This window comes from Sminthopsis crassicaudata, chromosome 2, assembly GCF_048593235.1.
Source record: "Sminthopsis crassicaudata isolate SCR6 chromosome 2, ASM4859323v1, whole genome shotgun sequence".
NCBI lineage: Eukaryota > Metazoa > Chordata > Mammalia > Dasyuromorphia > Dasyuridae > Sminthopsis > Sminthopsis crassicaudata.
Window position 1 is genome coordinate 441,056,969 of NC_133618.1, and position 8,672 is coordinate 441,065,640.

Genomic DNA, 8,672 nt, shown 5'->3' on the forward strand with positions numbered 1-8,672 from the left:
TTTTAAATTTTCAAAACATGCATGTATAATTTTTCAACATTGACTCTTGCAAAATCTTGTGTTCCAAATTTTCTCCTCCTTTCCTCCAAGTAATCCAATATATGTTAAACATCTTATAATATATTTTAAATCTAATGTGTGTACATATTTTAAAAATTATCTTGCCGCAAAAGAAAAATCAGAGCAAAAAATGAGAAAGAAAACAAAATGCAAGCAAACAACAAAAAGTGAGAACATTATGTTATGATCCACACTCAAGTTCCCACAGTCTCTTCTCTGGGTGCAAATGGCTCACTTCACCACAAGACCATTGGAACGGATCTGAATCATCATATTGTTGAAGAGAGCCATGTCCATCAGAATTGATCACTGTCTAATTTTACTGTTGCTATGTACAATGTATATTGTACATTGATCTCTTGGTTCTGTTCACTTCACATCAGTTCATGTAGATCTTTCCAGGCTTCTCTGAAATCATCCTCCTGATCATTTTTTACAGAACAATAATATTCCATAACATTCATATACTATAACTTATTCAGCCATTCTCTGATGGGCACCCATCCAGTTTTCAGTTTTTTGCCATACAAAGAGGGCTGCCACATTTTTGCACATGTGAGTAAAGGATTACTTTTCAAACTAGTTAAACACATGTAGCACTTTAAGGTTTGCAAAGTGCTTTATATACATTATTTCAGTTGATTCTCACAATAATCCTTCAAAACAGGAACTAATGATACTAACAACAATAATGATAGCTAACATTTATATAGTACTCACTATGTGTCAGGCACTCTTTTAAATGCTGTATTATTATCTTATTTGATCTCCTATCAGCCCTGCTATTATTATCCCCATTTTGTAGATGAGTAAACTAAGACTGACAGGTGAAGTTACTTTGTCTGCCTTGTGGTCATACAGCTAGTGTCTGCAGCACGATTCTAGTTCAGGTCCTTGCAGGCTCCAGTCACAGTATGTTATCCATTACCAAGGTGGTCAAACTCCAGTTGGAGGTCACTAAATTGTTCCCAAGGATTCTCGAGGGCCACATATTAACATTATTTTTGCTCTGTTGTATTTTTTATACACTTTGTTATAGATTTCCCACTTATATTTCATTCTGGTTTGGTGAGCACTCCCATTTATTTGACTCCTCTTTTATTCCTTCTCTCCCCTTTCCCCCCCCCCAAATTGTGGCAAGGAAGTAGCTTGGTACATATGGGGGAGAGCTCTTGATGAAAAGCCTGCCTCTGACATTTACTGGTCATATATTCATGGGCAAACCACTTAATTATCTTGGCTTCAGCTTCACTATCTGTAAACAGGACTTCATTCCTATCATAAATGATGGCTTACGTGCCTACTATGGTTGAGACACTGCACAAAAATGAAAAGAGCCCTCAATGCCAAAGGAGTAACATTGTACTAGGGGCAGGTGGGGGTAGGGGTGTATCATGCACATAGGAAAATAAATACAAGGTAATTTGAGAAGACAGAATAACCTCCCTCACAAACATCACAAGAAGCTCTCACCTGAGTTTCTCCTGGAAGGAAACTAAATGTTTCAAGAAGTAGAATTACATTCCAGGCCCAAGAAAGTAACAGCAGCTGAGTTTGACTGGACATAGAGTGCATAAAAGGAAATAATGTGGAACTGGAGATGGATTGTAAAAAGTTTAAAAATCCAGGCCTGAGGGGTTCATAACGTGTGTGTGTTATGGACCCCTTGGGCAGTTTGGTAAAGCTGAAGGAGCTCTACTTAGAGTGATTCCCCCTCAAAAAAAAGCATTTTATGTTTTCCAAATACAAAAGAGTTTTCAACATTTAGTTTTGCAAAATCTTTGTGTTCCAATTTTTTTCCCTTTCCCCTTCCCTTCTCCCTAAGACAAAAATCAATCTGATATAGGTTAAATATGTGCAATTCTTCTGAACATATTTCTATAATCATCATGTTGCTCAAGATCAAAAGGGAAAAAAACCACAAGAAACAAACAAAACAACAAAGGTGAAAATATTATGCTTTGATTCACATTCAATCTCCATAGTTCCCTCTTGATGCAGATGTTCTCTCCATCAGTCTACAGGAATTGCCTTGAATCACCCCATTATAGAAAGAGCCAAATCCATCAGAGTTTATCATAACATAATGTTGTTAATACTGTGTACAATGCTCTCATGGTTCAGCTCATTTCTAAAGTGATGTTTTTAAATACATAAAATTACCAAAGGAAATCCACCATATTGAAATAAACTAATTTTTTTCCCATCCAAATTTATGAACCCTCTGAAAAAAATGTAAAGGTTTCATGAAGCCCAGGTTAAGAGGTAGAGACTCTCAAAAAATTTTGGCAGCTGTAGTAGGGACCATTCTAGTCCTAAACAAATGCCTGCATGTTTACCTGTTCATACTACTCATTAGGTTAGCTTTAGAGTCCAGAGATGGATGCAGATTTAAGAATAAATCAGAAATTCAGGGCATTAAAAAACTATGGAGTTTTTCATGTTTGTATAAACTCATGTTTGCTTAAAGGAGTTTCTCAAGAATCTAGTCAAGAACATAAAGAATATGAACTCTTATGAGAATAATCCCCTAGTCACTCACAGAATGAGTTATGACTCTTCCTTAGTACTCTCAGCTAATTACAGAGCTCAAAGATCTCCAGTGTAGATCTTCAAGGTCTGCTTGTTTCCCTACTATGACCTAGTGTTCCTAATACTAGTCAGATGTACAGCTTTTCTTGGACAAAAGTAGGAGCTGCAGCTCTTCCTAGGATTGCCCCAGGGAGGGATCTGGAGTCGTGTAGCATCCCCACCCTACTTATCTACAGCTCTTCTGAGGCTCCAGGCAGCTGTACCAAATATTCTTTAATAAATCTCATTCAGATATGTAAGTTTTGCTGGTGGATTGTTTCAAGAATAGACCCTAATTTAAATTAAGAATCATGCATCTGGAGAGGTATTTGTAGCCAAAGTCATGAATTAAAACGGTTGAAATTGTGATTAGTTTTTCTTGTCATTTTAAGAAAAATTCTGAGAACTCAAAAAGAAATAACACTAATTGAAATCAGTGCCATTTTAATGGGGCGAATTCAGCAGTTGTTTGGAGGATGGATCAGAGAGATGATAATACAGTACCTTTAGAGGAATTGAAATACCAAAAGAGAATGTCTATAAAACATTTTGTCAGATTTAAAAGCTCTATGTGAATGTTAGTGATTACAGTGCGGAGGGGCTTCCCTGAACCTGAGAGGGTGCAACTTTGATCCCCCAATCTAGACTTTCAATATGCTTTCATTACCTCAAATCTAGATTTCAGCAATATTTCTCTCTTGACTTTTGTGCCTGAGGCCTTTCCTGAACATTTTACTGTTAGGATTATTGTCCTTAACCTTCACTTTCATTATGCCACTATACCAGCCAAAGCTTTTAATGATTTTGGACATCCTCCTTATGTGTTTCCACTCTACTTCCTACAGAAGCCCAATACTAATCTAATGAGACTGTTCTGTTTCCTGGGACATGCCATGCTTAATCCTATGCTTTCTTTTTCAGCTCTCTAAATCTTAGGCATTCTTCAAAACTCAGTTTCAAACCTCACCAAGTCCCACTTCTTCTAAGAAGGCTCCTCGACTTCTACAAAGAAGTCTCCCCTTTTTCTCAATTTCTATAGCACACAATTTCCCACTTAATTATGTAGCCTTATTCCAACGATGTCACCCTTTGGTGCCTCACCAAGGTGTATGAGATGATCCCAAGTTACTGAAGGTACAAGTTGAGCATATTTGTTTTTGCTTGGTATGCTTAGTGTCTAATGAATGCCTGGTACACAGCAAAGGCATAATAAATGCCAGATGACTGACACAGACACTTGTGCTAAAAACTGTGAAAGTCACTGCTGATTATCTTCTCCTTGACAACTTCTTTTTAGGTTTCTGTGACAGTTCTCTATCTACATGTCTGACCCACTCTTAATTTCCTTTGCTAGATCTTTGTCCAGGTCGTATTTGTGTCCCCAGAACTCTCTCCTCTTCTTTTCTCCCACTATGCTATTTTGTTCTTCAGCCCTAATCTCCTTTTCAACTTCCAATCTTGCATCTCCATCCACTGCCTTTGAGACATTTTATAAGATGTCTTGTAGAGACCTAAGACCTAACAAGTCCAAGAATGAACTCACAATCTCTCCCGTACCACCATCCCCTCAGTCACCCAGGCTCATAACATAGGTGTTGCCAAGAAGTGTTGATTTTATCTTTTTAATATTTCTCATATATCTTTCTCTCCCAACCCTGCCATCACTTGGGCATAGGCCCTCGCTACCTTATGCCAGACTATTTATTGGAATAGCTTGTAGGTTGGTTTTCCTGTGTTTAGTCTCTACTTCGTTCCACTGTCAAATTAATCTTTCTAAGACCAAGCTCTGTCATCTTTTTATTTAATACATTCCAGTGGTTCTCCATCACCTCCAGAATTCAAATATAAAATCCACTGGCACTCAAATTTCCTACCAACCTGACCTCCTACCTTTCCACTCTTCCTACACTTCAGTTCCCTTACAGACTGTTCTGCAATCTAATGAAACTGGCCTCGTGACTATTCCTTGCACAAGACATTCCATCTCCAAACTCTGAGCACTTTCCCTGGCTGTTCCCCATATCTATAATACTCTTTCTCCTCACATCTGGCTCCTGTCTTCCTTCAAGTCCTAACTAAAATCCCATCTTCTACAAGAAACCTTTTCTCCTCTTCTTTAATCAAAGTGCTTTCAATCTATTGATTATTTTCAATTTATTTTGTATATATTTTGTTTACACATAGGTATTTGTACACTGTTTCCCTCATTAGACTGTGTGCTCTCTGAGAACAAGTCTTGCCTTTTACCTTTCTAAATATCCCAATGGCTTGCACAATGCCTGGCACATGTAGGAGATGGATAAAAGCTTACTTGCTGAAAGCCATATTGAGTATGGCTTGCTTTCAATATAGAGATCAATGAGCTCCCAAGGAGCAACCAGAAATATTACCATTGTAAATAGAAATTATCTTGCGAATATGAAAGGTAAGATTTAATCACCACAATTCCAACTAGGGCAGTTAATTCCTAAAACGTGGCAAAGGAAGCTCTTAAACAATCACACAGGCTATTAATATTAGGGTTAAAGTAAAGACAGGATAACCCATTGGCTATTCCATTTCAAACTGCAAACAACAAATGTTCAGGATATTAGAGATAATGTTTCTAGGGCTAAACAAGTATTTCACTGATGAGTTAATCTTTTGATTAAGTGGAAAAAGGGAGAGGAAAAGGCAATAGGCGAGGCATTAGATTTAACACAGGAACTGAATGTGAAGAAGGGACGGTGCAGAGGGAGAAAAAGGGCAAGGGAGAAGCACCAAGGACAAGGGGGTGGGGAAATATGACTGGCATCGTTCAGGCTCTCTCTCCCCATCCCTTTCAGGCAGTGAAAGGGAAGTGTTTGCAGTTCAGGAAGATCAGGCTCAGAGAAAGACTTGGGGACATTTAAATGAGACAACAACCTGGTGTCCTGGAGTCAGGAGATCTGCTTAGCGTCACAGCTGCAACACTCAGCAGTTGCATGACACCGAGCGAGTCAGGGAACCTTTCTCATCGGAACTACTTACCTCACAGGGATGTTTCAAGGAAAGGGCTTTCCAAACCAAACTCAAGTAACTATTAGGTAGATGTAAAGCTGCAAAGGTGTTCTCAAATGATAAATACGGGTCTGAGATCATTTTGAGAAGGGGAAAAAAATCTAAATATAATTAACTATTCTGTGAAGTGAATGGAGCTTTCTATCTGTAAATTTTCTATCATTTAAAACAAGGCTTTTCTCTAGATCTTAATAGCACGGTGTGCGTAGTTCCTCCCCCTTCCCATCTCTCCCCTCCTTAAAGCAAGTTCTAGTCACGGACCAGTTCAATCTATCAGATTAGCTCAGAGAAACCTTAATCTACTGATAAGCATATAGCTAAACTTATTTCTACCCCTTAGGGCACAGGGGTGGGAGACAGAAGGGGATCACGGCTTCCTCAGCTCTTAAGTCATAAACCCTCATCAGCCTATCACAGGGAGGGAAGCCAGCCCTGCAGAGTCGTGAGGGAGTGGATGGAAGAGCTGCTCGCCTTCACCAAAATCCAACTAAATGGTCTGGGAGGGGAGGGGAGTAATCTATTTTTAGGAATAAGAAGGGGATCAGAGGAAAATAACAGATATTAGAGGAAGAGCAAGGTGGGATGTGCCTGGGAGAAATGGTATGAATCTGAGAACAGACTAATCTCACAATTCAGCCCAATCTCTAATCCTGTCTAGTCCCAGATAGGAAGAATTCCAATCATGCAAAACCCTCAACCTTACTTGGTCTTTGTGAGGGCCAAAATACAGCAGAAGCTTTTTGGGGAGGATAGTGTTATACAGAAGGTTTGGAGCTGGATGGGGCTCAGCTGCCACCTGAGCCAACCCCTCCTTCTGCAGCCGGGGAAAGTGAGGCGGAAGAGCAGTATAAAGGGCTGGGCGGGGGTCGGAGCCAGACGCGCGCTCCAAATGTGGCGGTCTTTTCCACTTTACCGAGGTCCGTAAATGATCGTCTTTCTTTTTTAAGAGAAATGATGTAGTCAAAGGACCTGATCTGCAGAATGGGAATACTCGGCTTTGCCTCGTCTACCCCAAGGACCTGTGGGCATTTATGCAAAACCTTCAAGTGTGTTTAGCATTCCGGGGGCTGTACTGCATTTCATTCTCGCAGTAACTGCCGACTAGGACTCCGGGGAGGGCGGAGAGGCAGGGGACGGCGAAAAGCAGGGAGATGGGGGCCACTTTCCCGAGACCAGCCAGGCACGGAGCGGTCAGCGAGCAGGCCGGAGCGGCTCCATTAGTCCAGGTCCGCCGACACGGAAGCTCGCCCGTTTTCTGCCGGATCCCAGGCCAGACCACCTGCTGTATGACTGGGCGCTAAGGAACAAGGGGCCCTCAGAGTTCGGAGGCTGCCCTACGCGGGGCACCTGCTGGACAGAGCTCGGGGCACCTCCACCCACAAGCCTGAGCCGGAAGATAGCTGGGGGGTCCGCAGTGAGGAGGCGGAAGGGGCTTTGCTTAAAGAACACCACTCAATAGAACAGAAAGGTCTTCACCGGAGGCTGGACCACAAGAACGTCCAGGCAGCGTTCAGTTAAAAGGACTGACGCGGATTCGGTTAGAGCAGGGCCTTTTCCCAGGCTGCCGCCGGCGGAGGCGCTGCATTTGGGGACCGCGCGTTTCATACTCAGTGACCGAGGGCGTGCGGCCGCGCAGTGTGTCGGACTCCGCGCGCCTCAGTTTCCCCGCCTGTAAAACAGGACAAGTCCTGCAACTTATTACAGGTGCTGTTTTTTAAGCCAATCAGAGGTTTTGGTAACTTAAGGAGATACTGTGAGTGGGGGATTTAAACGTTTGTTGAATCGAAAAGAAACGTCCGTTCGACAAAAGCTGACAGAAAGCAGCGGCGTTTCCTGGTCTGCCTCGGGAAACCCGGCGGGCTGAGCCTGACTCCGAGCAGCGGGCAGCGCTCCCGAGGCAGGCTGGCGCGGGAGCGAGCGCAGGACCCGGGCCGCGGACAGCGGCCGAAACTAGTCCGGCAGCACCGACCGAGCGCCACCGGTTTCCGGGTGAAACGAGGACCGGCACGGCGGGGAGAGCTGGGCTTCGCAGAAGCTACGGCGCGGCGGAGCGCGGCCCGGGCTGCCCGCACATGTCCGAGCCGCGGGCTTCCGGGCGGCCTCGCCACTGCGGGAGCTCCCGGACCGCGGCGGCTCAGCCAAGGTCGCCGGCCAGCTGGGGGCCTCAGCCTGCGCCGTCTCCCGAAGGGCAGACGAGCCCCGGAGCCGCGGGGATCCCGGAGAACCCCGAGCCCAGGGCCCCGCTAGCCGGAGGCCGGGGAGGAAGGGCTGGCGAGGCCGGGGAATGCGGGCTGGGACACTCACCTGGGCCGACGACACTTGTCAGCGTAGCAATAGCAGCAGCAACAGCGGCAGAGCAGCAGCAGCAGGAGCAGCAACAGCGGCAGCGGCAGCGAAGGCAGCGGCCGCAGCAGCTTCAGTCAAGGGGGCGGGAATAAGAAAAGCAATGCGGCCTCGCGCAGGCGCAGAACCAGTCGCAAACAGCCAAACGCCTGCGTAGTCCGCCTCTGCTCCCAGGGAACTACCAGGAAAAGGGAGGACGCTCTACGTAAAAGCGGGAGTCTCCACCTTGATTGTAGTTTTTTATTCATTAAACTAAGAACTTCGAGGCGCTGCCAGAGGGGGGGCGGGGCTTCGCGAGGGCCCACCCGAGGGCGGGGGAGGTGTAAATTGCGGTTGGGCAAACCCTCGGGATGGGCTGGGCGAGGCTCCCTCCTGGCCTTGACAATCATCTCCCGGGACGGCGCATGCGGTGGGAGGCATGGAGCTACTAGGCGTCTCCCGCTCCGCAGAAACCTCGGGGTGGGGGGAGAAGGGAGCCCGCCAGTCCCGGGGTGGGTGAGTGTCCACCCTCACTCCCTGGGTAAGGATCGAAATGACAAATTTATTCACATTACCTTCCTCAGTAAACATGTAAGTTCCCTGTTTATACCGGGAGGGGGGGGGGGAGGAGGAGAGCTGTAGATTCCTTTTTCTCCCAGAGATGTAGGAAACTGAATCTC

General features: G+C 44.8%; 1 protein-coding gene across 5 annotated transcripts in view; it reads right to left on the reverse strand.

Annotated features, from left to right (window-relative positions):
• NDRG3 (NDRG family member 3) overlaps positions 1-8,103 on the reverse strand; it is a 68,024-nt gene extending 59,921 nt beyond the window's left edge. For all 5 annotated transcript variants that reach the window (XM_074292594.1, XM_074292592.1, XM_074292591.1 and 2 more), the window contains exon 1: positions 7,975-8,103. The gene's annotated coding sequence lies outside the window, so the exon portion shown is untranslated. The remainder of the gene's footprint in view (positions 1-7,974) is intronic.
• Between the last annotated feature and the right edge of the window lie 569 nt (positions 8,104-8,672).